This window comes from Oxyura jamaicensis, chromosome 9 (assembly GCF_011077185.1).
Source record: "Oxyura jamaicensis isolate SHBP4307 breed ruddy duck chromosome 9, BPBGC_Ojam_1.0, whole genome shotgun sequence".
Lineage (NCBI taxonomy): Eukaryota > Metazoa > Chordata > Aves > Anseriformes > Anatidae > Oxyura > Oxyura jamaicensis.
The window spans coordinates 15,589,414-15,601,920 of NC_048901.1; positions in this window are offsets into that span (position 1 = coordinate 15,589,414).

The window sequence follows — 12,507 nt, forward strand, 5'->3', positions numbered from 1 at the left end:
TTGGGAATGTCTCTGCTTCTGACATTTCTAAAGAGATGTCCAGGAACAAGCAGGAAAACAAAGCTTACTATGACTTTTGCAAAGTCCTAAACGACAGGATCGGGGAGGACAGTGTGAGGAGACTGCGCTGTCTCCTGACGGAAAGAGTCACAGAGGCCCCAGAAGACACGAGAAGAAGTACATCTGCCCAAATGCTGGGGAGTGTTTCCACACACAACACGTGTCGTAACGCCTGCCAGGCCATGGGGCAAGAGGAGTGGGGCCGGGCAGCCCACGCGGGTGGCACGCAACGTGGAGGTGCAAGGCCCATGTGCCCGGGGCAGTGGCACTCAACACACGTGGGGAGGCCGAGTGACAAAAACACTGCTGGGGGACCGTTGCCAAAAGCAGTCCCAGCAGCACCTCTCTTCCTCTCCCGGCCACAACTGGGCTCCCTCAGATGACAACTTAGGTGACAACCAGAGGTGTGGGTTGGCTCCTGGCCTCCTCTGATTCCTTTGGTGCTGGCACTGATGAATCTTGGCCTAGAAAGTTTATCCAGACCTTGTCTGTATCCTCTGGTCTTGCAGACTGAGGCTTACCTTCTCTGCAGGACACACCTTCCTGGAAGATTTTTGCTGGTCTCTGCTACTGGATGAGCCATAAATTACCCCAGGAACAGCTGGCTTTGCTGATGTGTATTTTCAACCTCCATTCCATTTTAATATATGATAATATAGACGACACTGTCCCCAGCCAGGATCCAGAAGGAGTGAGATGATTAAAAATAATTCATCTTACACTGAATTAAACAACTGAGAGCTGCAGGAACGGTCCCATTTGAGCTCAGCACAAATCATGGGTGACAATCTGGGTCAGTTTTTATTGGGCGCACACCTTTTTTCCAGCCCTAAATCTGCCAGCCATCAGATAGGTTTGATAGGAAGGGACAACAAGGAGACAAAAAAGGTCAGCGTCTACGGGGGAAGGTGGTGGAGGGGGAATGGGAGACAGGGTGGGAAGACGGCATGTCCCTGCAGACGTGCCAGAAGTGATGCTTCCCCGGGACAGGCAGAAATACATCAGGTGCTTCGGAAAGCAAGCAGGCTGCACCTGGAGCCCATTCTGCTGTTTGTTGAGACTCAGCAGCCCAGACCACTTGCGGTTTCCTTTCTGAGCCTTGCCTCTGCCCACAGTGACATACAGAAAGTGAGGGAAGGGAGAGCAGACACGCCTGCCGCTTTCTGACCAGCCCCGGCACTGGGGCACAGGGCTGCTTTGCCCACCATCCTGCTAGGAAAGCAGCAGCAGTTTGACTCCCCAGCCCACCTCTGCTGAGCCATAACCCCTCTGTGTGCTACTGCCCCGTGCCAGAGGCCCATGCATTGCATTCCCCTACCTTGGATCAAACCACCTCACTTCCCCCTCCCGGAAATAACACGAGCAAGAATAAGAATGACTCATCTGTGCGTATGAAGACATGCATACTCACACACACAAACGCATCTTACATGTTGTGAGCCTGGGGCAAAAATTTCACCCAGCTTTTGAGCTCCCTGATTCACACGATTCTGTGAGGTTTAGTGAAATGAAGAAAACTGAAGTAAAAAAAAAAAAAATCAGAATGGTGCCAAAATAGTAAAGAAACAGCAAAAGTAAAAGTCAAATCCTGTTACCATGCCTCTAGCTTGAAATGAAACCTTCCTCCCTATGTCTGCTCTAGCATGCAGGTCCCACGTAGCCTCAGAACAGCACGGCTCCATTCGGTGAGCAGGGAGCTGGTGTGCTCAGGAACTTGTTCACTGATGACTGTTTCAAACCCAGCTGTGCTAGGCAAACCCAGCCACTTCTATTACTCTGGGAGATGGGTAGATGGTTTCATTCCCTGTCTAAAAACAGCTAATCTGATATGGTTCCTGGCCGATGATGCTGATAATGGACACCACACACATGCCTGTGCCATCAGTTTGAGGCTAAGTGAAGACAGTCAGGCTCGAACCATTCTTGCAGCTTTATAAACTCATCCCCTCCCATAACACTCCCTGGAAAGATGCAATATTCCAACAAAAGGAGCTTCAAGAGCTTGTGAAGCTTTGTGGTTGGGTCTGGCATTCCTTTGTAGTATTCTCTGCCAGGTTGCACTAAATCTGGAGCTGAATGGCTGCACCGGGGACCCTGATTCATGTCCTGTACAAGCCATGGCTAAGCAGATCTGGAGCTGTAGATCCCCATTTCCCATCACAGCTGAGGGCATTGAAAGTCCCCAGCAACAAGCAACAGAATTCAACAGAGCTGGATGTTCAGCCACCAAAATGCACCAGCCAAGAGCACTGCTTCTGCACGCTGTCCTGGCGTGTGGGATCGCGCTGCTCCAGGCTCCCTCGGCCAGCACAGCCAGACATGATAATATGGTGGGTCTTTTAAAAAGGGAGACCTTTTAATTATCCTGCCGGCAGAGCTGAGCTGGTGGATGGGTCTTGCTGCCCAGGCGTTTTGCAGCAGGGAAGGGAAATCAATTATTCACCACAGCGTTGTTGTGACCGGGCATGACAAACACCCTGAGGCGGCTGTGTCTGGTGCAAGAGTCATCAGGTGGCAGAGCCTGGTAAGAGCAGCTGCTCCCTTTCGCTTGGGTCAAAGCTCCTTTCTCCACAGCAGCCCCCATTGCCACCGCTTGTGCCCTAGCAGTGTGACATGATGCATTTCATCAGCTCTTGGGAGGATGCTAAGCTCACTTTCATTTCATGTGACTTTCATTTCAGCCAAGCTACGTTGCTTAATAAAGAGCCTGGTAATCACAGATATCAGCTGCATAGGATTAGGGTTGCCTTCCCCCTCCACGGTGTTTTACTCTATACCTTCTTTTGGTACATATTCTCTGCACCTCTGTTTTTTCTTCCTCAGGACTGCTCTAGCTGGTTGTCTCAAGATGAGCAGGGTAAGTGTGTGAATGGCACGGCTGCAAAGGAAGGAAGTGGTGGTGCTGATTCAATAGAGTGTGCTTTTCCTTCTGAGTCAGTGCAGAAGAAGTGTCTCACTGGGCTCAGAAAGTATTAGAACAAGAAGTCTGCACCGGCTATGTGTAGGCTTGTGTTTTAATCCTGGTGACCCAGAACATGGAAAGATTGCACAGGAGGGATTTTAATTATCTTGAAAGTTACTAAAGTCCAATTAAACTTGTTGAGTCAGCATGGCAGGTCACCTATCCGCTGCATCATTCTGTGGGCCCTTTGTTGTGATACAGGGATATATATAACAACCACAGGGCATGAACCTGCTTCTAGAAAGCAGAATGTGTCAAGAAGTGGTATTGCTAAAGGCCAGGTACATGACATTATTGGATCACAGGAGTCCCCGCCAGGAACTCCAGCTTGGGCTCACAGAGCCAGCAGACAGCAGTCACAAGCAGCTGGGGCCTGGGGAGAAAATGAAGGGCAAAGTGATAAAGTTATTAAGTTAAACTTTCAAAATTTTCTACAGCAGATCAGGAGTAAGAGGCCTGCAAGAAAATCTGAGGTTTACTGGACCATTCAAGACAAATACTAAAGAAAAGGAAATCACACAGCAGATAAATCATGACTTCAATTCAGGCTTCACCCCCAAGGCTATCAGGGTGATATCTGGTTCCAACAGGAAGAGATGACTTGCTGGTACACTGAAAAATAGAATAAGAAATATTGGAAACAAACTCGGAAGTAAAAAGTCACAGCATTCATTCATACTGCCTGTGCGAAGGATTTGGTGGGAGCCTTGGAGTTAAGGAGACAAGACGCCTTAAAGACTGCATGTATGCATTTGAATCAATTCCCATATTGTTGGTTGGAAGGAAGCAAATGTTTTGATTCATATTTTTGTTTACAATCTTATTGAAAACATGAACAAGCCTCCAATTTCAAAGTTTCATGCACATTTCTAGAGAACAGGCCCAGGCTGGAGGAAATCCGGGTAGTGTCCTCTTTCATGCTACTTTCTATTGAACTCATTTCACCTCAAAGATTTGGGTGAGCCCGAACCCTAAACAGAAAGCAAAACCCAGGCGGGCATAAAGGTAGGGCAATGGAAAGTGATTGCCCAAGCCACTGCGAACTGAAACTGCCATGTTTTGTAGGGTGCAGGTGTCAGAAACCCACGGACTTCGTGTTGCAGCATCCTGATGCTGCAGAGGACTCTGGCCACCAGCTCTGACACTGTCAGGAGCAGAACTAGGCTTCTCCACAACCTGCTGAAAGCTGCCCATGCATCATAAATGGTGATGAGGAAACCTGGATCCCAGCAGCTGATGGCCCACAGGGCAGTCAGTGCCACATACATGGAAGTGAGGCAGCTCTGATTCCCTCCTGGGCTCCAAAGCAGCCTTCTCATCAAGGTGTTTCTGTGCTTTTCATTCAGGCATTAAAGAGCACAGTAAATGTTTGTCACGTATGAGGCTTTGTCTTCATTGCTGCTGGGATTTGGGTGAGAAAGACATAGGGTTCGTTTGGGAGGGTCTGGTTCTCCATCTTAGGGTAAGGATGGGGGATGCCACAGCCATGGACTGGTTCCTGCAGAGCTCTGTCTCAGGTAGAGCTGACTCTTACTGTAGAGAGCTCTTTTGTGCTAGGGAAGAGAAATTACCAATCCCAGAGTCGCTGCTTTAAAATAGTCCAGGCCAAGGTTTTCTCAAAACAGAGCGTCTCAAGGATAAATCTGCAGGCTTCAAGCCTGATTCAATAGCTTGCCGCCTTTCCATAAAGTGCTTTTGGTGCTCTGCGGGAACAATGTGGTGTTTGAACTTAAGTAAAACTCTCTGGCAAACAAATATTAAGCTGCAGCTGAAATGCACTGTTCCCAAGGCTTTCTTAAAATGAAGTAAGATGGCCCCAGATTTGAAGCCCATTATGTTTACACTGTTACCTCCCCATTCTGTATTCCCTGCTGAACTCTCCTCATCCGTTCTGCTCCTAAATGACATTTTGAAGCAGCAGCATGTGTATAAGCAGACAGACACACAGGCAGGCGCAGGCAGAGCCCTCAGGAAGGCTGCTAGGCTGCAGCACTCTGCCTGCTTTCACGGTATGAATGTACTGCTCCACGTGCCGCTGCCCACAGGCTGCTGAAGCAGCCTCGCAGCTCTGGGATGCAGCCTGGCCAAGAAGTCATAGCGAAAAAGGGGAAATCACAAAAAAAAGAGAAAGGTGACCACAGCTGCTCCTCTGCAGGTCTCCACACCCCAGCCTGCAGCACTGCAGACAGAAACCGCGTCCTCAAAGGGCGGCCGACGGTCCGCAGGTGAGGCGTTTCTCAGAAGCTGGTGGCAATCCTTTCACTGCTTCACAGCCTAACGTGCCGAAACCTGGCTCGGCCCCACCACACGCACACCCTGCTGCAACCCCAGGCAGCGGAGTCCATCCTCCCTTGTGATGGAGAGCAAAAGGAGAAGGAGACCTTTCTGGTGCTCTGAGCCTGGGGAAAGGCACCTGTAGAGTAGAGCTGATTTCTTCGCCATCCCTTGAACTGATCTTTTCAGAATGCTTATATAAAATTCCTTCACTCTGGGAGGGATTACACAGAGGTAAGCTGAGGCTCGCAGCTGCAGGATGCAGGTAGCTGCACTAAAGGTTGTTTGGTTCTGCCCTCAGAGCACGAGAGCAGCACAAACATCCCCCAGACAGCAGGCGTTGAGTGGGCGCTGGCTGAATAAACCCTTGTGTGCAAGGGCACGACCAGCCCCACTGACTGCAGAGCCCTTTTCCTTGGGAGATCAGGAGGATAAAATACAGGGGCTGCACAATCCTTTTTTTTTTTTCCTAACTGGAAGGAGGGAAGAGGAAGGAAAGAGGAGTAGCAGCTATACAGCCTGCCTGCCCACATGATACAAAACTGGGTGGCAAATACAGCTTTTACCCATCTGAACAGCTTTGCATTCTGAAAATCTGGTGCTGGCTATTAGGCAGACAGACGGACACAGCAGGTGGAGGTCTGAGAGTGAGAAGGGGAAGGAAGAGTAGAGTGAGGAGCGTGGGAAGATGGGGATGGGCGTGATGCACTGCAGCGACCTCCAGGTTTAGCTGCAAGGGATCGTAATGAAAACAGAACTGGAGAAATCATCCAAGATGGGGATGGAGGAAGACAAACTGCCCTGGCAGTCACTCAGGCACCCTCATTCTAGCAGCTGAAAGCAGAAGCAGTGCAGAAGCAGCAGGCACCCAGGAGGACCCCCCAGCAGCCATTCCTGTCGGTGTCCCAGGTTCAGCAGGTCCCAGGAATGTGTTCTTCACCCACATTCAAGACAGTTTGGCTTGTTTAGTCTAGCAAAACTAAGGAGGAGAGGGCATAGCTTTGTTGTCTGTAAATACACCACAGGCATGAACACTGGGGTGGGAGAAGAGCTATCCAAGCTAAGCGCTCCTGTTGGCATGAGAACAAATGGGGGACCAGCTGGCATATGAAAACATTTGGGATAAAAATTAGGAGGAGGCTTCTAACCAGCACAGAGTTCAGCAGCAACTGTCTGCAAGGAGCAGGGACAGCAAGGGACTATAAAATGTTGGATGAGCAGGGGACCAGGTAGTCCTTTCTAGCCAGAATAAGGGCAGAGAAAAGGGCAGGAAAACTGGAAAAGCAAGAGCTGGAACTGAGCTCTGTGAAGGAAGATCACAGAGAGCAGAGGAGAAAACACGTCCAGATGGGGAAAGAAGAAGCCCCACTGGAAAGAGAAAAAGGCCAAGAGCTTTTGGTAGCATAAGTGAAGCATCTCTCACCTTGTCAGCAATGTCTGGGGAACTGTCTGCCTGGGGAACTGTCTTCCTGGGGAATCTTTACCGAGGCACTGCCCAGCTGGAAAGCAGTGCGGACTTGTAAGCAGAAAAAAAAATAAATAAATCACAGCATCCAAAGCATTTCTGCCTTCCCATTACTGCTGTTTGAAACATCTAAGATGTCCCAAGAGCTGTTCCTCCTAGAGAAGTCCTGAGGACTTCCATCACCTCTGAGACAGGGCAGGAAGATTAGGGAAAATCACAGCCTGCAAAATAATTTCTGGCAGCCTTTAGCTGGGCTTTCCCCTGGAGTGGGGAATAAAAACTTCTGCTTCAGGAAACACAAGTGTCCAGGAGAGACATTCCATATGACAATGTCTCCTGGCTCAATGGCACCATCTCCTCTGAGGTGAAGAGAAACTCCTCTGGTGAAGAGACTTTTGAGCAGAAATCCCAACATTTAGGAAGTGGCCTGCCTAGAAAGGAGAGCAGTTCCAAAAGCACCACCCAGACCAGGTCCCACACCCGGCAGGACTAAGGCAGATTGATGCATTTTTCCATGCTTGCATTCTTTAAAAGACAGAAGCAGGACCAGGGTGTGCTGAGGATGGGACGCTGTGCAGCCAAACAGCCTCACTCGTACTGCTGGGGAGAGAGCAGCGTGCTTGGAGGTGTTAATCTGCACGTGGGAGGGAGGGCGAGAGCTGGGAAGTCCATGGCTGCTTCTGTAGCTGTGCTCCCTCATATACATATATAAAAATGTATGCATACAGAAAACAAACCAAAACAGCCCACTGCACACAGTTCTCCCCCAGGGAGGGAGCAAACAGGCAGCAGATGCCAGTCAGGTCGCCTTGCCTGCAGCTGGAGGAGCATCAGATCCTGAGGTGGGGTGAACCCCACCGGGGTCAGACCCTGGGGTGATGCAAACCCCACTGGGATCAGCCCCAGGGTGGTGGGAGAAACCCAGCAGAGCAAGACAGAGGTTTTCTTTCAGGGATACCCCCAAGCTCCTCCACACGAGCACGGGTGGGCCAGGAGGAGGACAGCAGGGTGGCTTTTTGGCGGAGAGCTGCAGCACAGCCCCGAGGATGGACTTCTTTCCCAGCTATATATTTTGTCTATCTTCCAGAAGGGCATAAAGGGCCATGGAGTAAACAAAAGCATGGGTCCCCTCTCCCCCAGTGACCCTTCAGCAGTGTTTTGTATCTCTTCTTCCATCCTGGAGCAGTGGTGCTGAATGCTGATAAGGCCGAACTTGGACGAGCCTGTCAGACAGTTGGTGCAATTTGACTTTGAATGACACTTAATGGTTTGTTTTGAGCACTGTGTTGGGGTGAGTTGGGGTATTTGTTGTTGCTGCTGTTGATTTTGCTGTTGTTGCTTCTCCCCCTCCTCCTTTCCCGACCAATTAGGTCCAATTTATTTTGGCAGAGGACATGATTATTGGGGCCGGGTTCCAGATGGTTGGGCGCTCAGCCGCTCGCCATAAATAAGGCTGGATGAGCAGTGCTCCTGGCAGTGTGCATGCAGAGCTGGGCAGCGGGGGGCCCGGGCTCAGGAGCAGAGCATCCCACAGCTCTGGGGGGCTCTGTGAGCTGGGGACCCTGCCCAAGCCCTCTGGTGAGGGCACCATCTCACCTCTCCTTCAAAATCGCCTGACATGGATTTCTTATGGCTCCCAGGCCACCAGTTGTAGGGCACTTCTAATTCTGATGCTTATTTGTCTGTGAACTAACTCTCCCTTGCTATAGTGAAAGCCTTTGGAGCCTTGGAGATGTGGAGAACGAGCCGCCTCCATTTCCCCTTGCAGCATCCTTCTGAGGACCACCTCCTCTTGCTCCTTGGATGGGCCCCAACGCTGAGTGCAACCACAGGGGCTGTTCTGCAGGGCCTGATGAGCCAAACCCCATAAGGAAGCAGGAAAACAAACATCGGAATTTTCTTTTCTGCAAAAAATAATATGGGAATTTTTCAAAGCTTTTCTAATTCTGAAACTTTTTCAATGTTTTCCTAATAAATAATTCTATTATCAAAGTAATGCCCAGCTCCCTCTTGTGAAAACTTTATCGATTACTTTCTGTAACACACTTAAAGATCTTCACTAAGAGGAGAACTGGAAGTACAAAGTTTATTATCATTGTTGTCTCGGTATTTACGAAAGAGTGAATTATAAACTGAGTAGTTATCCAACATTTTGTATTAGCTTAGGTAGGTAGGCATTTGCTGGCGATGTCTTATGCTTCAGGACAAATCTGATTATTGATACCTTTGGTAAGTAACAAATAGAAAGCTATATTCTATTTGATGTATTTACTGTGGATGCAATGTGGCAACTGCACTAAAGCTATGGGGCAGACGCAGTACAGCATGGAAGAGATGAGTATTGCTATGAGTGACAATTGAGAGGTGCTTGGGCATTTTGTGTCTTTGTCAGAGCTCTTTCCCCTGCCTCCTGATGCCTTGCTGTCCTATGGCGTGTGCTTGGTGGGTTGCCTGGGGACTCTATCACCCAGAAGCACACAGGAGCAAACACAGCTGAAAGAGGCATCTTTGTCTGGGGAAATAAACCCCAACACAGCCCGTGTCCATTGTCCAGCTCTGCAGGCTCACCTCTGTGTCAGATGGCTTGCAGGTGTGATTGCAGGTGCAAACACAAGATCCCGGTCCCTTGCTGGGCACTGCAGAAGGAGGCCACCCAAGAAGGGCTGGTGCAAATGCTGCAGGTGCCAATGCAGTCAGTAGACAATGTCTCATCTTGCCTGGAGCCTGGTCGTCACTGTGTCACTCCAGTGCACAAAGACAAGGTTTTCTTCTGCTCACTGCATTGTTTCCAGTTGGAGATTTTCTGCAGAGATGTTCAACCTTAGGTTGAACACAAGCACCAAGAAAATGGGCTCTTTTCTGGAATAGAATTGGGCCCTGTACTGCTGGGAAGCTGCTGCAAATCCCATGGCCTGTGGGTATTTGCAGCAAGATATTTTTTTCTAGTCTGTCTTAAAGATATGCAAGCTGGAGATGCAGCAAACCCTCCCCATGGAACACCAAACCCACAGCTCACGTAGCCATTCTCAGACAGGTTTAGGTACGGCTCTGTTCATCTCTAAAACCTTTGTAAGTGCATGTGTACTGACACACGTACTTTGCAAAGTGCCTGAGAGAATCATGACAGAATCTAAAGAAGCTGGAGATGGAAGTGATCTATTAGGTCCGTTTGCATTCTCTCACGAGGCAGAACTTTCCCTGGGCTATATTCCTTCCTTTGCCTGGTCTTGTTTTCAATCACTCAAGCAAAGGGACTTGAACAGCCAGGCAAAGCTGTCTTCCTGCAGCAGCAGCAGAAGCAGCACTGGGGAATCTTGTATCTCTGATCAGAACTGAGCCCCACAGTTGTACAATGTGTACTTAGGCATGTTTGATGTGGTTACACAAATCCTATGCAGAAATGCATTTAATTTCTGTAAGTACTCGTCTTCCAAGAATTTTTAAGACCTTGCAATAAATACAGCCAAAGCCATCATTCAACAAATTGAAATCACAGTTGTATTAATGGTGTTGCTATATTCAGCTTAAATTTAACCCTCGTGACTGTTTCTTGTAATCCAGCGAAGCGAGTGGGTCAGCAGGAGTTATGATCAGAGAGCTGAGTGGGCATTCCTCCCATGGCATCTCCGCCGCTTCCCTGATTTAAGGCGCTCCCCCCAGGGACCCCTCACCTAGACAGAGTGCACTTGCTAACGTGTTTCTGCAATGCTTTGCCTGCCTCCACTGAGAGCCTCTGCTGGATTTCATGTGTCAAATTAATTGTGTTGTTTTCTAAGGTTTACTTGAGGGTCTGTCCCTTTGCAGCAGCGGCTGCTTCCAGGAGAGCAATGTTCCACCTCATGCAAACCAGTAGCAGTCACTGACTCAGAAAAAAAAAATGTGGTTGTGGAAGTCACTTTTTCACCAGTCAGGGTCCTGCTTTTCTTCCCTTGAAAGCAGAACACAGGAAGGTGCCCTCCCAGCAGCTCAAAGAGATCGCAGCACAGATAAGCCACGCTGTGCATGCCACTCTCGAGTAGCTGGGCTCAGACGAAGTGCAACAAGTCCCTTCTGCCAGAGACAGGGGGCTCTAAGAATAAACGCCCAGAGGATTTTCTAGCCCAGTTGCATCTAGCTAACAGACATGTTTTGTTTCCTTAAAATGACCCTGGACATTTCTGGGGTCAGCAGAGCTAAATAAAACAACCAGCAACAATGCTGAGGTCTAGGAAAGGGCAAGAGTTTTCAAAGGCTTAGCTCGTCTTGGCAGCACAGCTCCTGTACACAGCAATGAAAGTGTTTAAGCCATCAGAAAAAGCCAGCAGTGACCTGCAGTAAAATGCAGGGCCCGGTGAGATGCACTGCATCTTGCTAATGACCAGCTGTGGGTCAGGAGATGACACCGCAGGGGGACGTTGCCATCTGCCAGGCAGCAGGCAGAGCTGGGCTGGCTTGGCGTGCCCCCGTCCTCTCCACAGCCCTGGGCACATTGGCTCCATGGAGGCCCAGCAAGGGAGATTTAAGTTTTTAGAGATAGCACCCAGGACTGGGGATTCTTCAGAAATGTGCTCAAAACTTTTCAAGACAGCAATCTCACCAGAAATCCGGTGTCTCCTGTGGGCTGCATATCATGAAGCTAAAAACCTCTCTGACACTGTTTGGCTGCAGTCACCTACCCTTTTGGTCACCAGAATTAAACAAAAGCATCAATGAAAACAGAGTGAAATTTTATGGACTTCAAGAACTTGCAAAAAATAAAGCTTGGGATTTTGTTTGGCCAAATATTTAAACTAGGAATTTGAGGACAGCTGTAAATTGTACCCCAACAAGCTCATCCTTTTTTTCCTCCCGGCAAAGCTGGCAGTTTTCTGCCCTTAGCACATGGTGCTGCCTAATGAGGATACAGAGCCATCCAGCCCAGAGCCAGCCTTCTGCCTGGTCCAGGAACCGTCTTCTGGCATGGAGAAAAATGGCTGAGGATTGATGGGTTGGGAGCGTGGTGCCAGACATATCCTGCTGCTCCAGCTCCTCTTGGATCTGCCTGGATCCCCTTCCTCCCTGCCCAGAACTGTGCTTCCCAGGAGGCTTTCGGTTTTAGAACCAGGAACACATTCCCAAACAAAGAGGATGTTTTACCAGTGGTCCACAGCCTTGGCCAGGTCCTGCGGCACTGTAGAGCCACCCTGCAGGGCGTACCCATGTCCCCAGAGCCACGTTCTCCTGGGAGCCAGGCTGGGATTTGGCCGTGCAGAGAAGCACCGTAGGCATTTCTCCCCCATTAGCATAACCCTGCCGCACAAGCCTCAGTTTGGCACCGAGCGTATTGCTAAACCTACACGCCTTGCAATCCTCACCCTCTTTGGAGAGAGAGAAAGCCCGATGCACAGCGGCGAGGTGCCACGCGCAGCCCTCCCCAGCAGCCACCACCTCAGCGAGCAGGTCTGGGGTGCATCGCACCACCTACCAGCACCCCCTCTGAAAAAAACAATGCCCTTGTAAGCCTTGGGCCTCGGGTAAGGGGCTGGGGGAGGGCTGGAGGTGGCCCCGTTGCTTCACGCTGCACATTAGCAGCCGAGTTCACTTCACAAACACAAGGTGCGCTGTCAGAACGGCCTGGGGCAAAGTTTGTACTTTACTTGAATTCTAACTTTTGTTTACCAAGGTAATAAACCGGTCTTCTCTTCCAGGTGTAAATGCTATTATGAAAAGGCATATTTGTGTTTCATCTCACCTCAGATGTACAGTATGTGCTCACATCCTACACCGT